Source organism: Hipposideros armiger, unplaced genomic scaffold (genome assembly GCF_001890085.2).
Source record: "Hipposideros armiger isolate ML-2016 unplaced genomic scaffold, ASM189008v1 scaffold_571, whole genome shotgun sequence".
Classification (NCBI taxonomy): Eukaryota; Metazoa; Chordata; class Mammalia; order Chiroptera; family Hipposideridae; genus Hipposideros; species Hipposideros armiger.
Genome location: NW_017731921.1, coordinates 59,627 through 68,670, shown reverse-complemented (window position 1 = coordinate 68,670; position 9,044 = coordinate 59,627). Strand labels below are relative to the sequence as shown.

Below are 9,044 nucleotides of genomic sequence, written 5' to 3'. Positions count from 1 at the left end.
CTTAGATTATCAATAAGTGTACTGAAGACCTGGAATTCTATGTCAGGAAGTGTGGTGACATTCTTGGAGAAATCAGCAAATTACCAAAGGACCAACAAGATACCAAACATATCCCTGAACACATCGTCTTCCAAGTGATGGAATTCAAGAAATTGAACCAGGAACATGATCTGTATTTTTATAATTTATGAATCTGTCTTTCATTGAAGTCTTTTCTTTCAACTAAAAAAAAAAATCTAATTAAATTACAGCAAGTAAATCCAGGAGCATATTCAAAGAATAATACCTGATATTCCTTTGTTCTTAAAAATATTTTCAACTTTTGAAATAAACTTTAAGTATATCTTGAATATTAAAGAATTTAATTTCATTTTGACAACCAATCTTTTTTTAGAGGCGCATTTAATACATTAGAGTTTAATAAACTGATAGAAATGTCTTGCTTTAATTCTCTCATATTGTACATGATCTTTAAAATTATAGTTTATATTTTTTCACTTTGTTTCACTCTTCACTTTGTTTCATTTTGTTATTCCTTATGAAAATTTTATAGTGTTAACATTTTATTCTAATGCCTAACATTATAACTATAAAATTATATAGGGCACAATCCTTTAATTATTGAGTATAGCTATCGAATCCTTACTGTTGGCAATGATGAGATTAAAACATTTCCATTTCCAACTTAGCATAATTTTTACTATCCTGCCCAATTTTTTGGATTAATCTCTATGTATATTTAAATGTTCTTATATTTCTATATCATATTTTTAATTTAAATTATATCTTTTAAATCTCAGGCATAAAAGCTAAAATCAACATGCTTGCATATTTCCCACAATTTATTCCTCTTTTTATTCCTAAGTATAAATACATATGTACATAATATATTTATAGCATATGTATTATATATAAGCACATTCACATTATCAGGCTGTATAACATATAGTCTATTCTGTAACCAAATTTATCAGATTTATTTTAGTTTTAATAATGAAATAGGTTCATTGCAAACCATTAGTCCTTTGGTCATAGTTTTTGTTTTACTTTAAGTCATTTTAGTTATATTTCATTTCCTATTTATATTTCATTCCCTCATAGTTTTATCAAAAAGAAAAATAAAGTGTTATTTAACATTTGTGTTACTTCTTACATTCTATGAGCAAAAATCAGATTATATCTTCATGTATTACACTAAAATGAATTTTAGCTATTATACTACAGAGATAAATGTAAAACCAAACAGTTTTCAAATCTTGAAAGAAAATATAGATCAATATTTATTGGACCTGTAGATTGCATAGCTTTTATAAAATCAATAACAATATCACAATGGTAAAACTTGAAAGATATTATTATATGAAATTAAAATAATTTCTGTGTCAAAANTTCAAAACTGGTCATAGAACTTGAATGGATATTTCTCCAGAGAAATATATAAATGGTCTATAAGTACATTAAAAGATGCTTAATGCCATTATTTATTAGGGGAATACAAATCAAAACCACAATGAGATATCACTTCACACCCACTGTAATAACTATAAAAACAAGTGTTGTCAAGGAAATGAAGAAATCGGAACCTTCATGCATTGCTGGTGGGACTATAAAATGGCTCAGCCATTATGAAAAACAGTTTGGCAATTCCTAACAGTTAAACATACAATTACTATATTATCCATTAATTCTACTCTAGGTATAAATTCAAAAGAATTTAAAAGAGGTATTTAAAAAACACTTGTCCACACTTGTTTATAGCTGTACCATTCATAGCAGCCAAAAGGTGAAAACAACCAAAATGTCCATCAATGGATACATGGTAGGACAAACTGTAGTATATACATAAAATGAAATATTATTCAGTCATATGAGTATAAACTCATGAAATGCTGACACATGCTAAAATATGGATGAACCTGGAAAGCATTATGCTGAGTAAAAGAAAGCAGACACAAAAGGTCACATATTACATGATTCTGCTTACATGAAATATCCAGAACAGGTAGAGACAGAAAACAGATTGCTAGTTACCAGGAACTAGGGGTAAAATGTAATGGAGGTTAACTTGTTTAAAGGGTGCAGGACTTTCTTTGGGGTAATGAAAATATTTTGTAACTAGATAGTGGTGATGGTTGCACAACATTGTGAATGTACTAAATGTCATTTAATTATTCATTTTAATGTTTAATTTAATATAATATATGAATTTCACCTCACTTGAAAACAAAAACAGAGAGAGAAAGAAAGGACATTATGCTTTGAGAGGTAATGTTTCTTACCCAAAACTATGAAAGAAGTAAGGGAGGAATTTGAGCTCTGTACTCAGGCAGCTTGATGGAGATTCTGTGCTACTTTTCTTTTTGCTGTACTGCCTCCTTCCGTGCCTCTGTTTTTGTTGAAAGTAATGTATTTTATACATCCATACAATATTGGTGTTTTTTATATAAACAACCTGTTTGTATTATTTACCCATTTTTAATCAGATTGCTTTCCTTTTCTTTTTGATTTCTAACAGTATAAACTAAAGTAAAAGTCATTTATGTGTTAATTATTTATTTAATAAATAAAATCCTTTCATTTGTTTTTTTAGTTTTGTTCATCATGGTTAGATATAAAGATGTTTGCTCTGAAATCTATAATTATTGCCTTTAGCATTTTGCCATTTTACAAGACAAAGAAAGAGACACTGTTATCAAGGGACCCAAGACAGTGTTCCCTGCTGAAAGACAGAATTTTTTTAGCCTCTAGATAGCTAGTCCATCAATTTCTAAAGCTCAAGACGAAAATTTTAAGAGCTTTTTGAATAACAAATTCAAAAGTCCCAGTTGCTTAAAAGCAAATAAGAGTTGCTTTAGAAAAACGGGCCTCAACTAACTTAGAAAATATTGACATTCTCTTTCAGGGGAACTTGCATTCACAGTGCCCAGCCAATTACCAAGATTTGAAATCAACCCTTAGCTCCTACAGGAAGTAACCAGCAAACACTTTCGCCAGAATCCATTTATTTCCTTTCTTATGCTCTATTCCAGCTTGTTTCAAGCTCCCAAACTCAGGGTTAGCTCTAGGGTAACATGAATTTTCAATCCAAGACTATTTCTTTGGGAATCTTAGATATTTATTTGGATGGGACAGAGAAAAGAGAAAGTGTATGTTATTAAGTTGTGGGAAAGAAAACGGAGGGAGGATAGTCAGGAACTATAAAGTATATGGATGAGGATCATAGGGTTGGAAAAGAAAGGTTTGGAATCCATCCGCAATAAGTAGCTCTAATGGCTACTTAAGGATTATAAAGACAATCCAGAGATGCTTCACAGAATGAGAGAAAAAAAGAAGGACAAATCAAACACTATGGAGTATCAGCATTTTAGGGCAGGGAGGTGAAGAGACACTGTAAGTGATGTATTGATCCATGATAAAAGAGGGGAAGAAATAGAGAATTTTGCCAGAGGCATAGGAAATAAAGCAAATCTCAGAGACAGATAGTTCATGTGTCACAGAGGGATCAAGTAAGACATGAAATACAAACAATACATTGAATTTGACATTTATAGATTAAATAAGGCCCTGGAGAACATAATTTTAGGAAGAAGCTTGATTGATAGAAAGTAGAGATGGGTAAGATTCTGAAGAGAAGGAGGTAGGAGTGTCCTACTGAAGGAAGACATTTGCTGAAAGATTATAAAGATGAGACACCTCATCATGTGTATATGCTGAGGTAAAAGTAGCAATGAAGGTGTGGCTGAAGAAAATATTTGATAAAGAAGAGATAACTGATAAAGGGTGGTATTAAATATGAGCAAGCATACAATTTAGAAGATAGGAAGAGCTTAGCCACTGAGACAAGAGAGAGGTAACTACTTTTTACCTTGAGTGAAAAAAATGTATGAGAATAAGCCTGAGAGACTGTCTCCAATATGTGTGTTTAATCCATCTATTTTTTATTTACCTCCCTAAATTAAGCTGCCACAATCTCTCTTCTAGACTCCAGCAATGCAATCATAATTGATCTATAGGATTCCATTCTTACCCCACTCTCATTTCATTCTCCACAGGGAAGCCAGAATGATTTGTTAATATGCAAATTGGATTATGTTACTTCTGGTTTAACACTAGGGCAGCTTCCCATTACATTTAAAATTATATTTGATGTATACCAGTGCATTCAGTTCTCTGTGAGAACAGACCTATATTTCCATCACACCATCATTGCTCCCTTTACTCAGCATGATCCAGTCAACTTCGTTTTCTTTCAGTTTCTTGAACACAACTATAATACTTCTTTCCATAGGTAAGGCCTTTGATGATGCTGTTCCCTGTACCTGAAATAATCTTCTTGATAATTTACACATAGTTGGCTTTTTGTTATTTTTCAGGTCTTAACACAAGAATCACTCACACAGAGAGAACTTCAGTGACAAATCAGTATAAAGTAGACTTCCCTTCTCCCAAAGCATCTTTCCCAATATTTATGACAGATGTATCTGTTTGCTTATTTATTGTTTTCTCAACCAAATGATAAACTGTGGTGGGAAAAACATCATAGCATCTACAGATAGTACACTCAATAAATATTTGTTATATAAGTGGTACATAGGATAGCTAGCTAGCTAGCTAGATAGATGATAGATAGATAGATAGAAATATAAATAGGTAATAAATATTGGGTTGTTGGAAAAGTCATGACGTATTTTTTATGTTTTTTTTGTTGCAAAAATGCGTCATGACTTTTCCGACAACCCAATAGATAGATATATCAAGTGAAGTAGAATTGAGGTGTTAATAGCTAAAACACTGAATTTCTCTGTGAATTAAAAATCAAATTCCATTACTTTTGCTAGAGACCTTTACAAAGATTTATGAGTTTTGTTAGTGGCTAAATTAATGGTATCCTCAAAGCTTTTCAGAGGAAGCTAAGATCTGAAGGGTAAATGAGATTTAACATGAAGTTGATGGAGGAGTGTGTTTACAAACAGAAAAATGTTGACCAGAGGGACTGAAAAAGAGTCAAGAATCTGTTGACACCACCCACAGTAGTTTTTATTTCTTGGTAGGAGAGTTGCTCTGTTTTTGTATTTTTATTGTTGTTGTTGTTGTTGTTGTATTGGTTTGATTTCCTTTAAGATTCTGAGTCAGACACAAGAAGAAACACTATGAAAAGGGCAGCATGTCTTTGCACTTTGCTTTACTAAACAAACAAACAAACAAACAAACAAACAAACAAACAAACTGCTGTACAGAAGAGCTAAGTTTAAATCAACAATTTGATACCTTATCCCTTTACTCCCAAAAAGCAACCACTTGAAAAAACAAAAACCAAAAAAATGTTTTAGACTTTCTGGTGATCATCCACTACTTTAATATAATTTGACCCCTATTTCTTGATCTACTAACATGAAAAGCTATCTCTTGACTTCTTCAGGCAAAATTATAGCACTATTCTAATTTCTCTACTGACGTGTGCATCCAAAAATGACACATTTAAACCTTCATTACTTGTCCCATCAAACACAGGAAGAACCTTTTTGACCCAACTTTACAAAAGGAGGCATTAACCTGCATCATCCCTGTCTCCTTTTGTGGATCCATCTCTAGCTACTGCAATTGTGTCTTTACATAGTCAAATAACATTTACATTCTGTCCAGTAATCATAATAAAGGTTTCCTTGCTTTGTCAATAGCTTGACCTTAAAAATTGAAAATTGGGGCTGGCCGAGTGGTGCATTGGTTAAGAGTTGGCTTGGGATGCCAGTTGTAAGCAGCAGGATCCTGGTTCAAATCCCACATGAGAGCCAGTGACGCTGTGCCCTCCACAGCTAAGATGCTGAACAAAAGCTCAACTTGGAGTTGGGCTGCCGTGAGTCACCGGCGATGGCGTAGAATGCAGCCCCTGCTGCAGTGGCTGGCAGCCAGCATGAGTGTCCGGCAGCTGGCATGAGCTGTTGTGAGCCGCTGTGAACGGCTGTCCAGTGGCCAGTGAGCGACTGCCTCACCTGGGAAGAGCACAATGATAATACCAACATGGGCCAGTGAAGCAACATCCTCCACAACAAGACAGAAGAACAAAAGGACAGCAACTTGTCTGTTCCCTTTCTCCAATTCCTCAACGTTTCCCTCTCCCAATTCCCCAATAAAATCTTTTTTAAATAAATTGAAAATTAATGTAATGGAGAATGTATTTTATAAGTAACTCACCATCTGTTCTACCATTTCAATAAGCTCATGCTCCCCTGCCTATCCCCACTGCGAGGGAGAGGAGGGCCAATTTCACCCAAAGAAGAGGAAAAAATTACAGTTGGAAAGTTTCCACCAAGAAAGAAAATGAAATATAAATTCCTTCCAGGTAAGGAGGAAAAGAAAGTCACAATGAGAAATACTCACGTAATAATACACAGGATCTGAGTTATTACCACTTACACGCTCCCCTCACCCACACTTCTCCAGGTATCAAACTCCCAGGGTCAGAAGTGTATTAAAACAAACAGGTTTAATAGAAATGTTTTTTTTTTCTGTTGAAATATACATTGGCAACCCTGTTCTATTTTTTCTTTCATGAGCATATTTTATGAATATTTCTCTCATTTCCAAAATACAGCTGAGACAATTTCAAGCCCCTTAGAGAAGTACTGATACTGCACATGCCATTTAGCAGGCATGGCATGGCAAACAAAGTACCTGAGCAGGAAGTCTGAAGGGAGGGCCCCAGAGCTCCGCCCTCTTTCTTCTTAGACTCAGGTCAGGAAGATAGTAGTATTTTTGTTCATTAAATGCTTACCAGGAACACACACAGTATTAGATGATAGAAAGATGAACAAAAATGCATTATCAGCGTGACAGATTAAAAAAAAAGTGAGGACATAGAAACTATTACTGATATATTTAACAAGTTAAATTGAAAGATTTATACTGTTAGTTTTGTTCCCTATATAAAGTAAATGTAGTTTCTTGGTAAGTGTCCATTGACAGCTAATTTTACTTTTAAAAATCAGTGGTCAGACAATACATAAAGCATAAAGCATCAATAAGCACAAAAAATAAAATATGCAGGCTACATTATTTGAATGAAATATATTAAAACTAGAAGTAGATGATAAAACTTTGTATTTTTTAAGGCTGAATGGTAAAGGGAAATATACTCTCCTAAACCACTCCATGGTCTATAAAGAAATCAAAATTGACATTTACAGAAATTATTTTTAAAAAGATAATTTTTAAAATACTAGTCATCATTTATGGGGTATAGCCAAAGCAAATTCCAGTTTTAAATATTTCAATTAGTAGAAAACAAAAACTAAATCAACCAAACATTAACTTAAATTAGATAAAAACAATAAAACAAATTAAAATAAAAGCAGCAATAATTAGGAGATAAAATCATAAATCAATAAATTAAAAATTATTTTATCAATAATTAAATTCAAGACCAGGTTCTATAAAATCACAGAATACACCAATATTTTGAAAATCCAAGTAACAAAATAAAGAGAAAACCAAATAAATGATACTCAAAATATATAAATGACTAACTATATAAATAGATATGGTAGATAGTTTCAAAAGTATGAGAATACTATACATAACTATGAAAAAACTTTGAAAAATCTCTATGAAATGGATAAGCTGAGAGAAAATAATAAAAAGTCAAAATTGACTCAAGAAATGATCAAAAATTAGTTGTAGAGCAATAGACATGTAAAATTTTAGAAAACATTTTTAAAGATTTACTTTCAAAAATGACACCTGTCTCTGATTTATTTCTATAATCTAAAAAGGTAGTAATAAATAATTGTTTTGCTATTAATATTGCTCCAAGGCATAGAAAATCCATATTTTCAAAACTAGTCCAAATTCAACTTTAAAGCTTGACAAATGAAATAAACACACAGATTAAGTATAATGCAATTACAAGTATATTAGGTTGAACTCTATGAAATTTCTGATACATATTTTTTACTTACAGTTATGGCAAATTAGTAAGATTCAACCTAGTTAAAGAGAAATTCAAAAATCTTATTTAGAGCATGCCACTCGGCATCCACCTTAAGCTAAGCAGCCTTGGGTACTTGGCTGTGGGGTGCTGTGACACATCAGGTGAAGATGGTGATCGCTGGGCCTCAGGTAACCATGGAGAAAGAGCTTTGGAGCACCATTCTTTTTAATGCATACAAAAAGAAAGAATTTACCACCAACAAGGGCTATAAATCCAGAAGAGATTTTGGAGCAATTGGAAGATTCAGAGCTTAAAAGATGAAATCATATCTGAACAGTTAATTGGAGTGAAACTGTGGATTACAGCTGAGCCAAGGGAAAAATTTACTGCAGCTGAGTTTGAAGTCCTAAAGAAATACCTAGATAGTGGTGGAGATATCCTTGTGATGCTAGGAGAGTGTGGAGAATCCAGATTCAACACCAATATTCAACTTTTTCCTAGAAGAATATGGAAACATGGGTAATAGTGATGCTGTGGTTAGAAATGTGTATTATGAATATTTCTATTGCAAAGAAGCTCTAGTTCCCAATGGAGTTTTCAATAAGGAAATGAGCTGAGCTGCAGGGAAGGCTGCACCTGGAATCTTCGATGAGGAGAGCAGCAGAAACAATGTCCTGGCTCTCACCTTTGGCTATCCTTTTGGTGCCACATCAAGTGTCATAAAACCAGCAGTGGCTGCTCAGTTTCCCACTTAACAGACCCATCCTGGCGTGCTATCACTGGAAGAACCAAAGTGGGAAGCTGGCAGTGCTTGGCTCACGTCACATGTTCAGTGACTGACATTTAGATAAAGAAGAAAACAGCAAAATCATGGATGTTGCTTTTGAGTGACTTAGAGCAGAAGACATCCACCTAAACCAGATTGATGCTGAGAACATAGAGATATCCAAATACATGATACTGCCTGATATAGCCACCCTGTCAGAGTGGCTTCAGGTGTGTCTTCAGGAGGGCAATGAGAACCTATGTGACTTTACCACCCTCTTTGACCTCTACATTTACCTTCCCCCCCCCCAATGTCATCAAGGCTCATGAACAGCTAAACATGAAACATGAA

At 33.6% G+C, this 9,044-nt stretch overlaps 1 pseudogene; it reads left to right on the top strand.

Moving 5' to 3' along the window:
• The first annotated feature begins 8,121 nt into the window (after nucleotides 1-8,121).
• LOC109371451 (intraflagellar transport protein 52 homolog pseudogene) lies at nucleotides 8,122-9,044 on the top strand (annotated as a pseudogene).